Source organism: Schistocerca gregaria, chromosome 10 (assembly GCF_023897955.1).
Source record: "Schistocerca gregaria isolate iqSchGreg1 chromosome 10, iqSchGreg1.2, whole genome shotgun sequence".
Taxonomy (NCBI): domain Eukaryota; kingdom Metazoa; phylum Arthropoda; class Insecta; order Orthoptera; family Acrididae; genus Schistocerca; species Schistocerca gregaria.
In genome coordinates, this window is record NC_064929.1 from 54,917,416 (window position 1) to 54,936,065 (window position 18,650).

Sequence of the window (18,650 nt, forward strand, 5' to 3'; positions counted from 1 at the left end):
ATCTGTGATCTATCAGAGTGTTGATGAAACACAGAAATTGCGTCGGGATTGAATACAACAGTCACCATGCGCACTTTAATCCATGGGAGTAATGTCTCAAACAGTTTAGGCTTTGATCGTTCCCTAGAAGACCATTAGTAGTTTCCGATGCACATCTGGAGGCATTCCGTAATCTGTCGAATGTCAGTGTGTTGTTGAAATACAGAAATTGCATCGGGATTGAATACAACAGACACCATGCGCACTTTCCTTCACGGGAGTAATGTCTCAAACAGTCTAAGCTTTGATCGTTCCCTGGAAGACCAGTAGTAGTTTATGATGCACATCTGGAGGCATTCTGTAATCTGTGGACAATCAGATTGTTGTAGAAACACCGAAATTGCATCGGGATTGAATACAACAGTCACCATGCGCACTTTCCTCCATGGGAGTAATGTCTCAAACAGTCTACGCTTTGATCGTTCCCTAGAAGACCATTAGTAGTTTCCGACGCACATCTGGAGGCATTCTGTAATCTGTGGACTATCAGAGTGTTGTTGAAACCCGAAATTGCATTGGGATTGAATACAACAGTCACCATGCGCACTTTCCTATATTGGAGTAATGTCTCAAACAGTCTACGCTTTGATCGTTTCCTGGAAGACCAGTAGTAGTTTCCGATGCACGTCTGGAGGCATTCTGTAATCTGTGGACCTTCCAGATGTTAATGAAACAGAGAAATTGCATCGGGATTGATACTACAGTCACCATGCGCACTTTCCTCCATGGGAGTAATGTCTCAAACAGTCTCCGCTTTGATCGTTCCCTGGAAGGCCAGTATTAGTTTCCAATGCACATCTGGAGGCATTCTGTTATCTGTGGAACATCAGAGTGTTGATGAAACACAGAAATTGCATCCGGATTAAATACAACAGTCACCATGCGCACTTTCCTCCATGGGAGTAATGTCTCAAAGAGTCAGCGCTTTGATCGTTCCCTGGAAGACCTGTAGTAGTTTCTGATGCACATCAGGAGGCATTCTGTAATCAGTGGTCTATCAGAGTGTTGATGAAATACAGAAATTGCGTCGGGATTGAATACAACAGTCACCATGCGCACTTTAATCCATGGGAGTAATGTCTCAAACAGTTTAGGCTTTGATCGTTCCCTGGAAGACCAGTAGTGGTTTCCGATTCACATCTGGAGGCATTCTGTAACCTGTCGAATGTCAGTGTGTTGTTGAAACACAGAAATTGCCTCGGGATTGAATACAACAGTCACCATGTGCACTTTCCTCCATGGGAGTAATGTCTCAAACAGTCTACGCTTTGATCGTTCCCTGGAAGACCGGTAGTAGTTTCCGATGCACATCTGGAGGCATTCTGTAATCTGTTTACTATCAGATTGTTGATGAAACACTGAAATTGCATCGGGATTGAATACAACAGTCACCATGATTATGTTCCTCCATGGGAGTAATGTCTCAAACAATCTACGCTTTGATCGTTTCCTGAAAGACCAGCTGTAGTTTCCGATGCACATCTGGAGGCATTCTGTAATCTGTGGACCTTCAAAGTGTTGATGAAACACAGAAATGGCATCGGGATTGAATACAACAATCACCATGTGCACTTTCCTTCATGAAAGTAAAGTCTCAGACAGTCTACGCTTTGATCATTCCCTGGAAGACCAGTAGTAGTATCCGATGCACATCTGGAGGCATTCTGTGATCAGTGGACTATCAGAGTGTTGATGATACACAGAAACTGCGTCGGGATTGAACACAACAGTCACCATTAGCACTTTCCTCCTTGGGAGTAATGTCTCAAACAGTCAACCCTTTGATCGTTCCCTGGAAGACCAGTAGTAGTTTCCGATGCACATCTGGAGGCATTCCGTAATTTGTCGAATGTCAGTGTGTTGTTGAAACACAGAAATTGCATCGGGATTGAATACAACAGACACCATGCGCACTTTCCTTCACGGGAGTAATGTCTCAAACAGTCTAAGCTTTGATCGTTCCCTCGAAGACCAGTAGTAGTTTAAGATGCACATCTGGAGGCATTCTGCAATCTGTGGACTATCAGATTGTTGTAGAAACACCGAAATTGCATCGGGATTGAATACAACAGTCACCATGCGCACTTTCCTCCATAGGAGTAATGTCTCAAACAGTCTACGCTTTGATCGTTCCCTAGAAGACCATTAGTAGTTTCCGATGCACATCTGGAGGCATTCTGTAATCTGTGGACTATCAGAGTGTTGTTGAAACCCGAAATTGCATTGGGATTGAATACAACAGTCACCATGCTCACTTTCCTATATTGGAGTAATGTCTCAAACAGTCTACGCTTTTATCGTTTCCTGGAAGACCAGTAGTAGTTTCCGATGCACGTCTGGAGGCATTCTGTAATCTGTGTACCTTCCAGATGTTAATGAAACACAGAAATTGCATCGGGATTGATACTACAGTCACCATGCGCACTTTCCTCCATGGGAGTAATGTCTCAAACAGTCTCCGCTTTGATCGTTCCCTGGAAGGCCAGTATCAGTTTCCAATGCACATCTGGAGGCATTCTGTTATCTGTGGAACATCAGAGTGTTGATGAAACACAGAAATGGCATCGGGATTAAATACAACAGTCACCATGCGCACTTTCCTCCATGGGAGTAATGTCTCAAAGAGTCTGCGCTTTGATCGTTCCCTGGAAGACCAGTAGTAGTTTCTGATGCACATCAGGAGGCATTCTGTAATCAGTGGTCTATCAGAGTGTTGATGAAACACAGAAATTGCGTCGGGATTGAATACAACAGTCACCATGCGCACTTTAATCCATGGGAGTAATGTCTCAAACAGTTTAGGCTTTGATCGTTCCCTGGAAGACGAATAGTGGTTTCCGATTCACATCTGGAGGCATTCTGTAACCTGTCGAATGTCAGTGTGTTGTTGAAACACAGAAATTGCCTCGGGATTGAATACAACAGTCACCATGCGCACTTTCCTCCATGGGAGTAATGTCTCAAACAGTCTACGCTTTGATCGTTCCCTGGAAGACCGGTAGTAGTTTCCGATGCACATCTGGAGGCATTCTGTAATCTGTGGACTATCAGAGTGTTGATGAAACACAGAAATTGCATCGGGATTGAATACAACAGTCACCATCGGCACTTTCCTCCATGGGAGTAATGTCTCAAGCAGTCTACGCTTTGATCGTTTCCTGGAAGACCAGTAGTAGTTCCCGATGCACATCAGGAGGCATTCTGTAATCTGTGGACTATCAGAGTGTTGATGAAACACAGTAATTGCATCGGGATTGAATACAACAGTCCCCATGCGATCTTTCCTCCATGGGAGTAATGTCTCAGACAATCTACGCCTTGATCGTTCCCTGGATCACCATTAGTAGTTTCCGATGCACATCTGGAGGCAATCTGTAATCTGTGATCTATCAGAGTGTTGATGAAACACAGAAATTGCATCACGATTGAACACAACAGTCACCATGCGCACTTTGATCCATGGGAGTAATGTCTCAAAGAGTCTACGCTTTCGTCGTTCCCTGGATGACCAGTAGCAGTTTCTGATGCACATCTGGTGGCATTCTGTAATCTGTGGACTATCAGAGTGTTGTTGAAACACAGAAATTGCATCGGGAATGTATACAACAGTCACCATGCACACTTTCCTCCATGGGAGTAATGTCTCAAAGAGTCTACGCTTTCGTCGTTCCCTGGAAGCCCAGTAGTAGTTTCCAATGCACATCTGGAGGCATTCTGAAATCTCTGGATCATCAGTGTGTTGATGAAACACAGAAATTGCATCGCGATTGAATACAACAGTCACCATTCGCACGTTCCTCCATGGGAGTAACGACTCAAACAGTCTACGCTTTGATCATCCTCTGGAAGACCAGTTGTAGCTTCCGAAGCACATCTGGAGGCATTCTGTAATCTGTTGACCTTCAAAGTGTTGATGAAACACAGAAATTGCATCGGGATTGAATATAACTTTCACCATGCGCACTTTCCTCCATGGGTGTAATGTCTCAAACTGTCTCCGCCTTGATCGTTCCCTGGAAGACCAGTAGTAGTTTCCGATGCACATCTGGAGGCATTCTGTAATCTGTGGACCTTCAAAGTGTTGATGAAACACAGAGATTGCATCGGGATTGAATACAACAGTCACCATACGAACTTTCCTCCATGGGAGTAATGTCTCAAACAGTCTAAGCTTTAATTGTTCCCTGGATGACCACTAGTAGTTTCCGATGCACATCTGGAGGCATTCTGTAATCTGTGGACTATCAGATTGTTGATGAAACACTGAAATTGCATCGGGATTGAATACAACAGTCACCATGCTTATGTTCCTCCATGGGAGTAATGTCTAAAACAATCTACGCTTTGATCGTTTCCTGAAAGACCAGTTGTAGTTTCCGATGCACATCTGGAGGCATTCTGTAATCTGTGGACCTTCAAAGTGTTGATGAGACACAGAAATGGCATTGGGATTGAATACAACAATCACCATGTGCACTTTCCTTCATGAAAGTAAAGTCTCAAACAGTCTACGCTTTGATCATTCCCTGGAAGACCAGTAGTAGTATCCGATGCATATCTGGAGGCATTCTGTAATCAGTGGACTATCAGAGTGTTGATGATACACAGAAACTGCGTCGGGATTGAATACAACAGTCACCATTAGCACTTTCCTCCTTGGGAGTAATGTCTCAAACAGTCAACCTTTTGATCGTTCCCTGGAAGACCAGTAGTAGTTTCCGATGCACATCTGGAGGCATTCTGTAATCTGTCGAATGTCAGTGTGTTGTTGAAACACAGAAATTGCATCGGGATTGAATACAACAGACACCATGTGCACTTTCCTTCACGGGAGTAATGTCTCAAACAGTCTACGCTTTGATCGTTCCCTGGAAGACCAGTAGTAGTTTAAGATGCACATCTGGAGGCATTCTGCAATCTGTGGACTATCAGATTGTTGTAGAAACACCGAAATTGCATCGGGATTGAATGCAACAGTCACCATGCGCACTTTCCTCCATAGGAGTAATGTTTCAAACAGTCTACGCTTTGATCGTTCCCTAGAAGACCATTAGTAGTTTCCGATGCACATCTGGAGGCATTCTGTAATCTGTGGACTATCAGAGTGTTGTTGAAACCCGAAATTGCATTGGGATTGAATACAACAGTCACCATGCGCACTTTCCTATATTGGAGTAATGTCTCAAACAGTCTACGCTTTGATCGTTTCCTGGAAGACCAGTAGTAGTTTCCGATGCACGTCTGGAGGCATTCTGTAATCTGTGGACCTTCCAGATGTTAATGAAACACAGAAATTGCATCGGGATTGATACTACAGTCACCATGCGCACTTTCCTCCATGGGAGTAATGTCTCAAACAGTCTCCGCTTTGATCGTTCCCTGGAAGGCCAGTATTAGTTTCCAATGCACATCTGGAGGCATTCTGTAATCTGTGGACCTTCCAGATGTTAATGAAACACAGAAATTGCATCGGGATTGATACTACAGTCACCATGCGCACTTTCCTCCATGGGAGTAATGTCTCAAACAGTCTACGCTTTGATCGTTTCCTGGAAGACCAGTAGTAGTTTCCGATGCACATCTGGAGGCAATCTGTAATCTGTGATCTATCAGAGTGTTGATGAAACACAGAAATTGCATCGCGATTGAATACAACAGTCACCATGCGCACTTTCCTCCATGGGAGTAATGTCTCAAACAGTCTATTCCTTGATCGTTCCCTGGAAGACAAGTAGTAGATTCCGATGCACATCTGGAGGTATTCTGTAATCTGTGGACCTTCAAAGTGTTGAAGAAACACAGAAAGTGCCTCGGGATAGAATACAACAGTCACCATGCGTTCTTTCCTCCATGGGAGTAATGTCTCAAACTGTCATCGCTTTGCTCGTTAGCTGAAGACCAGTTTCCGATGCACATCTGGAGGCATTCTGTAATCAGTGGACTATCAGATTGTTGATGATAACAGAAATAGCGTCGGGATTGAATACAACAGTCACCATTCGCACTTTCCACCATGGGAGTAATGTCTCAAACAGTCTACCCTTTGATCGTTCCCTGGAAGACCAGTAGTAGTTTCCGATGCACATCTGGAGGCATTCTGTAATCTGTCGAATGTCAGTGTGTTGTTGAAACACAGAAATTGCATAGGGATTAAATATAACAGACACCATGCGCACTTTCCTCCACGGGAGTAATGTCTCAAACAGTCTACGCTTTGATCGTTCCCTGGAAGACCAGTAGTAGTTTAAGATGCACATTTGGAGGCATTCTGCAATCTGTGGACTATCAGATTGTTGTAGAAACACAGAAATTGCATCGGGATTGAATACAACAGTCACCATGCGCACGTTTCTACATGGGAGTAATTTCTCAAACATTCTACGCTTTGATCGTTCCCTGGAAGGCCAGTAGTATTTTCTAATGCACATCTGGAGGCATTCTGTAATCTCTGGATCAGCAGTGTGTTGATGAAACACAGAAATTGCATTGCGATTGAATACAACAGTCACCATGCGCACTTTCCTCCATGGGAGTAATGTCTCAAAGATTCTACGCTTTCGTCGTTCCCTGGAGGACCAGTAGTAGTTTCCGATGCAAATCTGGAGGCATTCTGTATTCAGTGGACTATCAGAGTGTTGATGAAACACAGAAATCGCAATGCGATTGAATACAACAGTCACCAAGCGCACTTTCCTCCATGGGAGTAATGTCTCAATGAGTCTACATTTTGATCGTTTCCTGGAAGACCAGTAGTAGTGTCCGATGCACATCTGGAGGCATTCTGTAATCTGTGGACTATCAGAGTGTTGTTGAAACACTGAAATTGCATCGGGATTGAATACAACAGTCACCATGCACACTTTCCTCCATGGGAGTAATGTCTCAAACAGTCTACGCTTTGATCGTTCCCTGGAAGACCAGTAGTAGTTTCCGATGCACATCTGGTGGCATTCTGTAAACTGTGGACTATCAGAGTGTTGATGAAACACTGAAATTGCATCGGGATTGAATACAACAGTCACCATGCTAATGTTCCTCCATGGGAGTAATGTCTCAAACAGTCTACGCTTTGATCGTTCCCTGAAAGACCAGTTGTAGTTTCCGATGCACATCTGGAGGCATTCTGTAATCTGTGGACCATCAAAGTGTTGATGAAACACAGAAATTGCATCGGGATTGAATACAACAGTCACCATGCTAATGTTCCTCCATGGGAGTAATGTCTCAAACAGTCTACGCTTTGATCATTCCCTGGAAGACCAGTAGTAGTTTCGATGCACATCTGGAGGCATTCTGTAATCAGTGGACTATCAGAGTGTTGATGATACACAGAAATTGCGTCGGGATTAAATACAACAGTCACCATTAGCACTTTCCTCCTTGGGGGTAATGTTTCAAACAGTCTACCCTTTGATCGTTCCCTGGAAGACCAGTAGTAGTTTCCGATGCACATCTGGAGGCATTCCGTAATCTGTCGAATGTCAGTGTGTTGTTGAAACACAGAAATTGCATCGGGATTGAATACAACAGACACCATGCGCACTTTCCTCCACGGGAGGAATGTCTCAAACAGTCTACGCTTTGATCGTTCCCTGGAAGACCAGTAGTAGTTTAAGATGCACATCTGGAGGCATTCTGCAATCTGTGGACTATCAGATTGTTGTAGAAACACAGAAATTGCGTCGGGATTGAATACAACAGTCACCATGCACACTTTCCTTCATGGGAGTAATGTCTCAAACAGTCTACGATTTGATCGTTCCCTGGAAGACCAGTAGTGGTTTCCGATGCAAATCTGGAGTCATTCTGTATTCTGTGGACTATCAGAGTGTTGGTGAAACACAGAAACTGCATCGGGATTGAATACAACAGTCAAGATGCGCACTTTCCTCCATGGGAGTAATGTCTCAAACAGTCTACGCTTTGATCGTTCCCTAGAAGACCATTAGTAGTTTCCGATGCACATCTGGAGGCATTTTGTAATCTGTGGACTATCAGAGTGTTGTCGAAACCCGAAATTGCATTGGGATTGAATACAACAATCACCATGCGCACTTTCCTATATTGGAGTAATGTCTCAAACAGTCTACGCTTTGATCGTTTCCTGGAAGACCAGTAGTAGTTTAAGATGCACATCTGGAGGCATTCTGCAATCTGTGGACTATCAGATTGTTGTAGAAACACAGAAATTGCATCGGGATTGAATACAACAGTCACCATGCGCACTTTCCTCCATGGGAGTAATGTCTCAAACAGTCTACGCTATGATCGTTCCCTGGAAGACCAGTAGTAGTTTCCGATGCACATCTGGAGGCATTCTGTAAACTGTGGACTATCAGAGTGTTGATGAAACACAGAAATTGCATCGGGATTGATTACAACAGTCACCATTCGCACGTTCTTCCATGGGAGTAATGTCTCAAACAGTCTGCGCTTTAATCATTCCCTGGAAGACCTGTTGTAGCTTCCGATGCACATCTGGAGGCATTCTGTAATCTGTTGACCTTCAAAGTGTTGATGAAACACAGAAATTGCATCGGGATTGAATACAACTTTCACTATGCGCACTTTCCTCCATGAGAATAATGTCTCAAACAGTCTCCGTTTTGATCGTTCCCTGGAAGACCAGTAGTAGTTTCCGATGCACATCTGGAGGCATTCTGTAATCTGTGGACCTTCAAAGTGTTGATGAAACACAGAGATTGCATTGGGATCGAATACAACAGTCACCATACGCACTTTCATCCATGGGAGTAATGTCTCAAAGATTCTACGCTTTCGTCGTTCCCTGGAAGACTAGTAGTAGTTTCCGATGCACATCTGGAGGCATTCTGTATTCAGTGGACTATCAGAGTGTTGATGAAACACAGAAATCGCATCGCGATTGAATACAACAGTCACCATGCGCACTTTCCTCCATGGGAGTAATGTCTCAATGAGTCTACATTTTGATCGTTTCCTGGAAGACTTGTAGTAGTGTCCGATGCACATCTGGAGGCATTCTGTAATCTGTGGACTATCAGAGTGTTGTTGAAACACTGAAATTGCATCGGGATTGAATACAACAGTCACCATGCACACTTTCGTCCATGGGAGTAATGTCTCAAACAGTCTACGCTTTGATCGTTAACTGGAAGACCAGTAGTAGTTTCCGATGCACATCTGGTGGCATTCTGTAAACTGTGGACTATCAGAGTGTTGATGAAACACAGAAATTGCATCGGGATTCAATACAACTTTCACCTTGCGCACTTTCCTCCATGGAAGTAATGTCTCTAAGAGTCTACGATTTGATCGTTCCCTGGAAGACCAGTAGTAGTTTCTGATGCACATCAGGAGGCATTCTGTAATCTGTGGACCTTCAAAGTGTTGAAGAAACACAGAAAGTGCGTCGGGATTGATCACAACAGTCACTATGCGCACTTTCCTCCATGCGAATAATGTCTCAAACAGTCTCCGCTTTGATCGTTCCCTGGAAGACCAGTAGTAGTATCCGATGCACATCTGGAGGTATTCTGTAATCTGTGGTCTATCAGATTGTTGATGAAACACTGAAATTGCATCGGGATTGAATACAACAGTCACCATGCTAATGTTCCTCCATGGGAGTAATGTCTCAAACAGTCTACGCTTTGATCGTTCCCTGAAAGACCAGTTGTAGTTTCCGATGCACATCTGGAGGCATTCTGTAATCTGTGGACCTTCAAAGTGTTGATGAAACACAGAAATTGCATCGGGATTGAATACAACAGTCACCATGTGCACTTTCCTTCATGAAAGTAAAGTCTCAAACAGTCTACGCTTTGATCATTCCCTGGAAGACCAGTAGTAGTTTCGATGCACATCTGGAGGCATTCTGTAATCAGTGGACTATCAGAGTGTTGATGATACACAGAAATTGCGTCGGGATTAAATACAACAGTCACCATTAGCACTTTCCTCCTTGGGGGTAATGTCTCAAATAGTCTACCCTTTGATCGTTCCCTGGAAGACCAGTAGTAGTTTCCGATGCACATCTGGAGGCATTCCGTAATCTGTCGAATGTCAGTGTGTTGTTGAAACACAGAAATTGCATCGGGATTGAATACAACAGACACCATGCGCACTTTCCTCCACGGGAGGAATGTCTCAAACAGTCTACGCTTTGATCGTTCCCTGAAAGACCAGCAGTAGTTTAAGATGCACATCTGGAGGCATTCTGCAATCTGTGGACTATCAGATTGTTGTAGAAACACAGAAATTGCATCAGGATTGAATACAACAGTCACCATGCGCACTTTCCTCCATGGGAGTAATGTCTCAAACAGTCTACGCTATGATCGTTCCCTGGAAGACCAGTAGTAGTTTCCGATGCACATCTGGAGGCATTCTGTAAACTGTGGACTATCAGAGTGTTGATGAAACACAGAAATTGCATCGGGATTGAATACAACAGTCACCATTCGCACGTTCTTCCATGCGAGTAATGTCTCAAACAGTCTGCGCTTTGATCATTCCCTGGAAGACCTGTTGTAGCTTCCGATGCACATCTGGAGGCATTCTGTAATCTGTTGAACTTCAAAGTGTTGATGAAACACAGAAATTGCATCGGGATTGAATACAACTTTCACTATGCGCACTTTCCTCCATGAGAATAATGTCTGAAACAGTCTCCGTTTTGATCGTTCCCTGGAAGACCAGTAGTAGTTTCCGATGCACATCTGGAGGCATTCTGTAATCTGTGGACCTTCAAAGTGTTGATGAAACACAGAGATTGCATTGGGATCGAATACAACAGTCACCATACGCACTTTCCTCCATGGGAGTAATGTCTCAAACAGTCTAAGTTTTAATTGTTCCCTGTAAGACCTCTAATAGTTTCCGATGCACATCTGGAGGCATTCTGTAATCTGTGGACTATCTGATTGTTGATGAAACACTGAAATTGCATCGGGATTGAATACAACAGTCACCATGCTTATGTTCCTCCATGGGAGTAATGTCTCAAACAATCTACGCTTTGATCGTTCCCTGAAAGACCAGTTGTAGTTTCCGATGCACATCTGGAGGCATTCTGTAATCTGTGGACCTTCAAAGTGTTAATGAAACACAGAAATTGCATCGGGATTGAATACAACAGTCACCATGTGCACTTTCCTTCATGAAAGTAAAGTCTCAAACAGTCTACGCTTTGATCATTCCCTGGTAGACCAGTAGTAGTATCCGATGCACATCTGGAGGCATTCTGTAATCAGTGGACTATCAGAGTGTTGATGATACACAGAAGTTGCGTCGGGATTGAATACAACATTCACCATTAGCACTTTCCTCCTTGGGAGTAATGTCTCAAACAGTCAACCCTTTGATCGTTCCCTGGAGGACCAGTAGTAGTTTCCGATGCACATCTGGAGGCTTTCTGTAATCTGTCGAATGTCAGAGTGTTGCTGAAACACAGAAATTGCATCGGGATTGAATACAACTGACACCATGCGCACTTTCCTTCACAGGAGTAATGTCTCAAACAGTCTACGCATTGATCATTCCCTGGAAGACCAGTAGTAGTTTAAGATTCACATCTGGAGGCATTCTGCAATCTGTTGACTATCAGATTGTTGTAGAAACACCGAAATTGCATCGGGATTGAATACAACAGTCACCATGCACACTTTCCTTCATGGGAGTAATGTCTCAAACAGTCTACGCTTTGATCGTTCCCTGGAAGACCAGTGGTGGTTTCCGATGCAAATCTGGAGGCATTCTGTATTCTGTGGAGTATCAGAGTGTTAGTGAAACACAGAAATTGCATCGGGATTGAATACAACAGTCACCATGCTCACTTTCCTCCATAGGAGTAATGTCTCAAACTATCTACGCTTTGATCGTTCCCTAGAAGACCATTAGTAGTTTCCGATGCACATCTGGAGGCATTCTGTAATCTTTGGACCTTCCAGGTGTTAATGAAACACAGAAATTGCATCGGGATTAGTACTACAGTCACCAGGCGCACTTTCCTCAATGGGAGTAATGTCTCAAAGAGTCTGCGCTTTGATCGTTCCCTGGAAGACCAGTAGTAGTTTCTGATGAACATCAGGAGGCATTCTGTAATCTGTGGACTATCTGAGTGTTGATGAAACACAGAAATTGCATCGCGATTGAATACAACAGTCACCATGCGCACTTGCCTCCATGGGAGTAATGTCTCAAACAGTCTACGCTTTGTTCGTTCCCTGGAAGACCAGTAGTAGTTTCCGATGCACATCTGGAGGTACTCTGTAATCTGTGGACCTTCAAAGTGTTGAAGAAACACAGAAAGTGCCTCGGGATCGAACACAACAGTCACCATGCGCACTTTCCTCCATGGGAGTAATGTCTCAAACAGTCTAAGCTTTGATCGTTCCCTGGAAGACCAGTAGTAGTTACGATGCACATCTGGAGGCATTCTGCAATCTGTGCACTATCAGAGTGTTGTAGAAACACAGAAAATGCATGGGGATTGAATACAACAGTCACCATGCACACTTTCCTCCATGGGAGTAATGTCTCAAACAGTCTTCGCTTTGATAGTTCCCTGGAAGACCAGTAGTAGTTTCCGATGCACATCTGGAGGTATTCTGTAATCTGTGGACTATCGGAGTGTTGATGAAACACAGAAATTGCATCGGGATTGAATACAACAGTCACCATGCGCATTTTCCTCCATCGAAATAATGTCTCAAACAGTCTCCGTTTTGATCGTTCCCTGGAAGACCAGTAGTAGATTCCGATGCACATCTGGAGGCATTCTGTAATCTGTTGACCTTTAAAGTGTTGATGAAACACAGAAATTGCATCGGGATTGAATATAACTTTCACCATGCGCACTTTCCTCCATGGGAGTAATGTCTCAAAGAGTCTACGCTTTAATCGTTCCCTGGAAGACCAGTAGTAGTTTCTGATGCACATCAGGAGGCATTCTGTAATCTGTGGACCTTCAAAGTGTTGAAGAAACACAGAAAGTGCCTCGGGATTGAACACAACAGTCACCATGCGCACTTTCCTCCATGAGAATAATGTCTCAAACAGTCTCCGCTTTGATCGTTCCCTGGAAGACCAGTAGTAGTTTCCGATGCACATCTGGAGGCATTCTGTAATCTGTGGACCTTCAAAGTGTTGATGAAACACAGAAATTGCATCGGGATTGAATACAACAGTCACCAAGCGCACTTTCCTCCATGGGAGTAATGTCTCAAACAGTCTACGCTTTGATCGTTTTCTGGAAGACCAGTAGTAGTTTCCGATGCATATCTGTAGGCATTCTGTAATCTGTCGAATGTCAGTGTGTTGCTGAAACACAGAAATTGCATCGGGATTGAATACAACAGTCACCATGCGCACTTACCTTCACAGGAGTAATGTCTCAAACAGTTTACGCTTTGATTGTTCCCTGGAAGACAAGTAGTCGTTTCCGATGCAAATCTGGAGGCATTTTGTATTCTGTGGGGTATCAGAGTGTTAGTGAAACACAGAAATTGCATCGGGATTCAATACAACAGTCACCATTCGCACTTTCCTCCACAGGAGTAATGTCTCAAACAGTCTACGCTTTGATCGTTCCCTGGCAGACCAGTAGTAGTTTAAGATGCACATCTGGAGGCATTCTGCAATCTGTGGACTATCAGATTGTTGTAGAAACACCGAAATTGCATCGTGATTGAATACAACAGTCACCATGCACACTTTCCTTCATGGGAGTAATGTCTCAAACAGTCTACGCTTTGATCGTTCCCTGGAAGACCAGTAGTGGTTTCCGATGCAAATCTGGAGGCATTCTGTATTCTGTGGAGTATCAGAGTGTTAGTGCAACACAGAAATTGCATCGGGATTCAATACAACAGTCACCATGCGCACTTTCCTCCACAGGAGTAATGTCTCAAACAGTCTACGCTTTGATCGTTCCCTAGAAGACCATTAGTAGTTTCCGATGCACATCTGGAGGCATTCTGTAATCTGTGGACTATCAGAGTGTTTTTGAAACCCGAAATTGCATTGGGATTGAATACAACAGTCACCATGCGCACTTTCCTATATTGGAGTAATGTCTCAAACAGTCTACGATTTGATCGTTTCCTGGAAGACCAGTAGTAGTTTCCGATGCACGTCTGGAGGCATTCTGTAACCTTTGGACCTTCCAGGTGTTAATGAAACACAGAAATTGCATCGGGATTGATACACCAGTCACCATGCGCACTTTCCTCCATGGGAGTAATGTCTCAAACAGTCTACTCTTTGATCGTTTCCTGGAAGACCAGTAATAGTTTCCGATGCACGTCTGGAGGCATTCTGTAATCTTTGGACCTTCCAGGTGTTAATGAAACACAGAAATTGCATCGGGATTAGTACTACAGTCACCAGGCGCACTTTCCTCAATGGGAGTAATGTCTCAAACAGTCTCCGCTTTGATCGTTCCCTGGAAGGCCAGTAGTAGTTTCCAATGCACATCTGGAGGCATTCTGTTATCTGTGGAACATCAGAGTGTTGATGAAACACAGAAATTGCATCGGGAATAAATACAACAGTCACCATGCGCACTTTCCTCCATGGGAGTAATGTCTCAAAGAGTCTGCGCTTTGATCGTTCCCTGGAAGACCAGTAGTAGTTTCTGATGAACATCAGGAGGCATTCTGTAATCTGTGGACTATCTGAGTGTTGATGAAACACAGAAATTGCATCGCGATTGAATACAACAGTCACCATGCGCACTTGCCTCCATGGGAGTAATGTCTCAAACAGTCTACGCTTTGTTCGTTCCCTGGAAGACCAGTAGTAGTTTCCGATGCACATCTGGAGGTACTCTGTAATCTGTGGACCTTCAAAGTGTTGAAGAAACACAGAAAGTGCCTCGGGATCGAACACAACAGTCACCATGCGCACTTTCCTCCATGGGAGTAATGTCTCAAACAGTCTAAGCTTTGATCGTTCCCTGGAAGACCAGTAGTAGTTACGATGCACATCTGGAGGCATTCTGCAATCTGTGCACTATCAGAGTGTTGTAGAAACACAGAAAATGCATGGGGATTGAATACAACAGTCACCATGCACACTTTCCTCCATGGGAGTAATGTCTCAAACAGTCTTCGCTTTGATAGTTCCCTGGAAGACCAGTAGTAGTTTCCGATGCACATCTGGAGGTATTCTGTAATCTGTGGACTATCGGAGTGTTGATGAAACACAGAAATTGCATCGGGATTGAATACAACAGTCACCACGCGCATTTTCCTCCATCGAAATAATGTCTCAAACAGTCTCCGTTTTGATCGTTCCCTGGAAGACCAGTAGTAGATTCCGATGCACATCTGGAGGCATTCTGTAATCTGTTGACCTTTAAAGTGTTGATGAAACACAGAAATTGCATCGGGATTGAATATAACTTTCACCATGCGCACTTTCCTCCATGGGAGTAATGTCTCAAAGAGTCTACGCTTTAATCGTTCCCTGGAAGACCAGTAGTAGTTTCTGATGCACATCAGGAGGCATTCTGTAATCTGTGGACCTTCAAAGTGTTGAAGAAACACAGAAAGTGCCTCGGGATTGAACACAACAGTCACCATGCGCACTTTCCTCCATGAGAATAATGTCTCAAACAGTCTCCGCTTTGATCGTTCCCTGGAAGACCAGTAGTAGTTTCCGATGCACATCTGGAGGCATTCTGTAATCTGTGGACCTTCAAAGTGTTGATGAAACACAGAAATTGCATCGGGATTGAATACAACAGTCACCAAGCGCACTTTCCTCCATGGGAGTAATGTCTCAAACAGTCTACGCTTTGATCGTTTTCTGGAAGACCAGTAGTAGTTTCCGATGCATATCTGTAGGCATTCTGTAATCTGTCGAATGTCAGTGTGTTGCTGAAACACAGAAATTGCATCGGGATTGAATACAACAGTCACCATGCGCACTTACCTTCACAGGAGTAATGTCTCAAACAGTTTACGCTTTGATTGTTCCCTGGAAGACAAGTAGTCGTTTCCGATGCAAATCTGGAGGCATTCTGTATTCTGTGGGGTATCAGAGTGTTAGTGAAACACAGAAATTGCATCGGGATTCAATACAACAGTCACCATTCGCACTTTCCTCCACAGGAGTAATGTCTCAAACAGTCTACGCTTTGATCGTTCCCTGGCAGACCAGTAGTAGTTTAAGATGCACATCTGGAGGCATTCTGCAATCTGTGGACTATCAGATTGTTGTAGAAACACCGAAATTGCATCGTGATTGAATACAACAGTCACCATGCACACTTTCCTTCATGGGAGTAATGTCTCAAACAGTCTACGCTTTGATCGTTCCCTGGAAGACCAGTAGTGGTTTCCGATGCAAATCTGGAGGCATTCTGTATTCTGTGGAGTATCAGAGTGTTAGTGCAACACAGAAATTGCATCGGGATTCAATACAACAGTCACCATGCGCACTTTCCTCCACAGGAGTAATGTCTCAAACAGTCTACGCTTTGATCGTTCCCTAGAAGACCATTAGTAGTTTCCGATGCACATCTGGAGGCATTCTGTAATCTGTGGACTATCAGAGTGTTTTTGAAAACCGAAATTGCATTGGGATTGAATACAACAGTCACCATGCGCACTTTCCTATATTGGAGTAATGTCTCAAACAGTCTACGATTTGATCGTTTCCTGGAAGACCAGTAGTAGTTTCCGATGCACGTCTGGAGGCATTCTGTAACCTTTGGACCTTCCAGGTGTTAATGAAACACAGAAATTGCATCGGGATTGATACACCAGTCACCATGCGCACTTTCCTCCATGGGAGTAATGTCTCAAACAGTCTCTTCTTTGATCGTTCCCTGGATGCCCAGTAGTAGTTTCCAATGCACATCTGGAGGCATTCTGTTATCTGTGGAACATCAGAGTGTTGATGAAACACAGAAATTGCATCGGGATTAAATACAACAGTCACCATGCGCACTTTCCTATATTGGAGTAATGTCTCAAACAGTCTCCGCTTTGATCGTTCCCTGGAAGGCCAGTAGTAGTTTCCAATGCACATCTGGAGGCATTCTGTTATCTGTGGAACATCAGAGTGTTGATGAAACACAGAAATTGCATCGGGAATAAATACAACAGTCACCATGCGCACTTTCCTCCATGGGAGTAATGTCTCAAAGGGTCTGCGCTTTGATCGTTCCCTGGAAGACCAGTAGTAGTTTCTGATGAACATCAGGAGGCATTCTGTAATCTGTGGACTATCTGAGTGTTGATGAAACACAGAAATTGCATCGCGATTGAATACAACAGTCACCATGCGCACTTGCCTCCATGGGAGTAATGTCTCAAACAGTCTACGCTTTGATCGTTCCCTGGAAGACCAGTAGTAGTTTCCGATGCACATCTGGAGGTACTCTGTAATCTGTGGACCTTCAAAGTGTTGAAGAAACACAGAAAATGCATCGGGATTGAATACAACAGTCACCATGCACACTTTCCTCCATGGGAGTAATGTCTCAAACAGTCTTCGCTTTGATAGTTCCCTGGAAGACCAGTAGTAGTTTCCGATGCACATCTGGAGGTATTCTGTAATCTGTGGACTATCGGAGTGTTGATGAAACACAGAAATTGCATCGGGATTGAATACAACAGTCACCATGCGCATTTTCCTCCATCGAAATAATGTCTCAAACAGTCTCCGTTTTGATCGTTCCCTGGAAGACCAGTAGTAGTTTCTGATGCACATCAGGAGGCATTCTGTAATCTGTGGACCTTCAAAGTGTTGAAGAAACACAGAAAGTGCCTCGGGATTGAACACAACAGTCACCATGCGCACTTTCCTCCATGAGAATAATGTCTCAAACAGTCTCCGCTTTGATCGTTCCCTGGAAGACCAGTAGTAGTTTCCGATGCACATCTGGAGGCATTCTGTAATCTGTGGACCTTCAAAGTGTTGATGAAACACAGAAATTGCATCGGGATTGAATACAACAGTCACCATGCGCACTTACCTTCACAGGAGTAATGTCTCAAACAGTCTACGCTTTGATTGTTCCCTGGAAGACAAGTAGTCGTTTCCGATGCAAATCTGGAGGCATTCTGTATTCTGTGGGGTATCAGAGTGTTAGTGAAACACAGAAATTGCATCGGGATTCAATACAACAGTCACCATGCGCACTTTCCTCCACAGGAGTAATGTCTCAAACAGTCTACGCTTTGATCGTTCCCTGGAAGACCAGTAGTAGTTTAACATGCACATCTGGAGGCATTCTGCAATCTGTGGACTATCAGATTGTTGTTGAAACACCGAAATTGCATCGTGATTGAATACAACAGTCACCATGCACACTTTCCTTCATGGGAGTAATGTCTCAAACAGTCTACGCTTTGATCGTTCCCTGGAAGACCAGTAGTGGTTTCCGATGCAAATCTGGAGGCATTCTGTATTCTGTGGAGTATCAGAGTGTTAGTGCAACACAGAAATTGCATCGGGATTCAATACAACAGTCACCATGCGCACTTTCCTCCATAGGAGTAATGTCTCAAACAGTCTACGCTTTGATCGTTCCCTAGAAGACCATTAGTAGTTTCCGATGCACATCTGGAGGCATTCTGTAATCTGTGGACTATCAGAGTGTTTTTGAAACCCGAAAT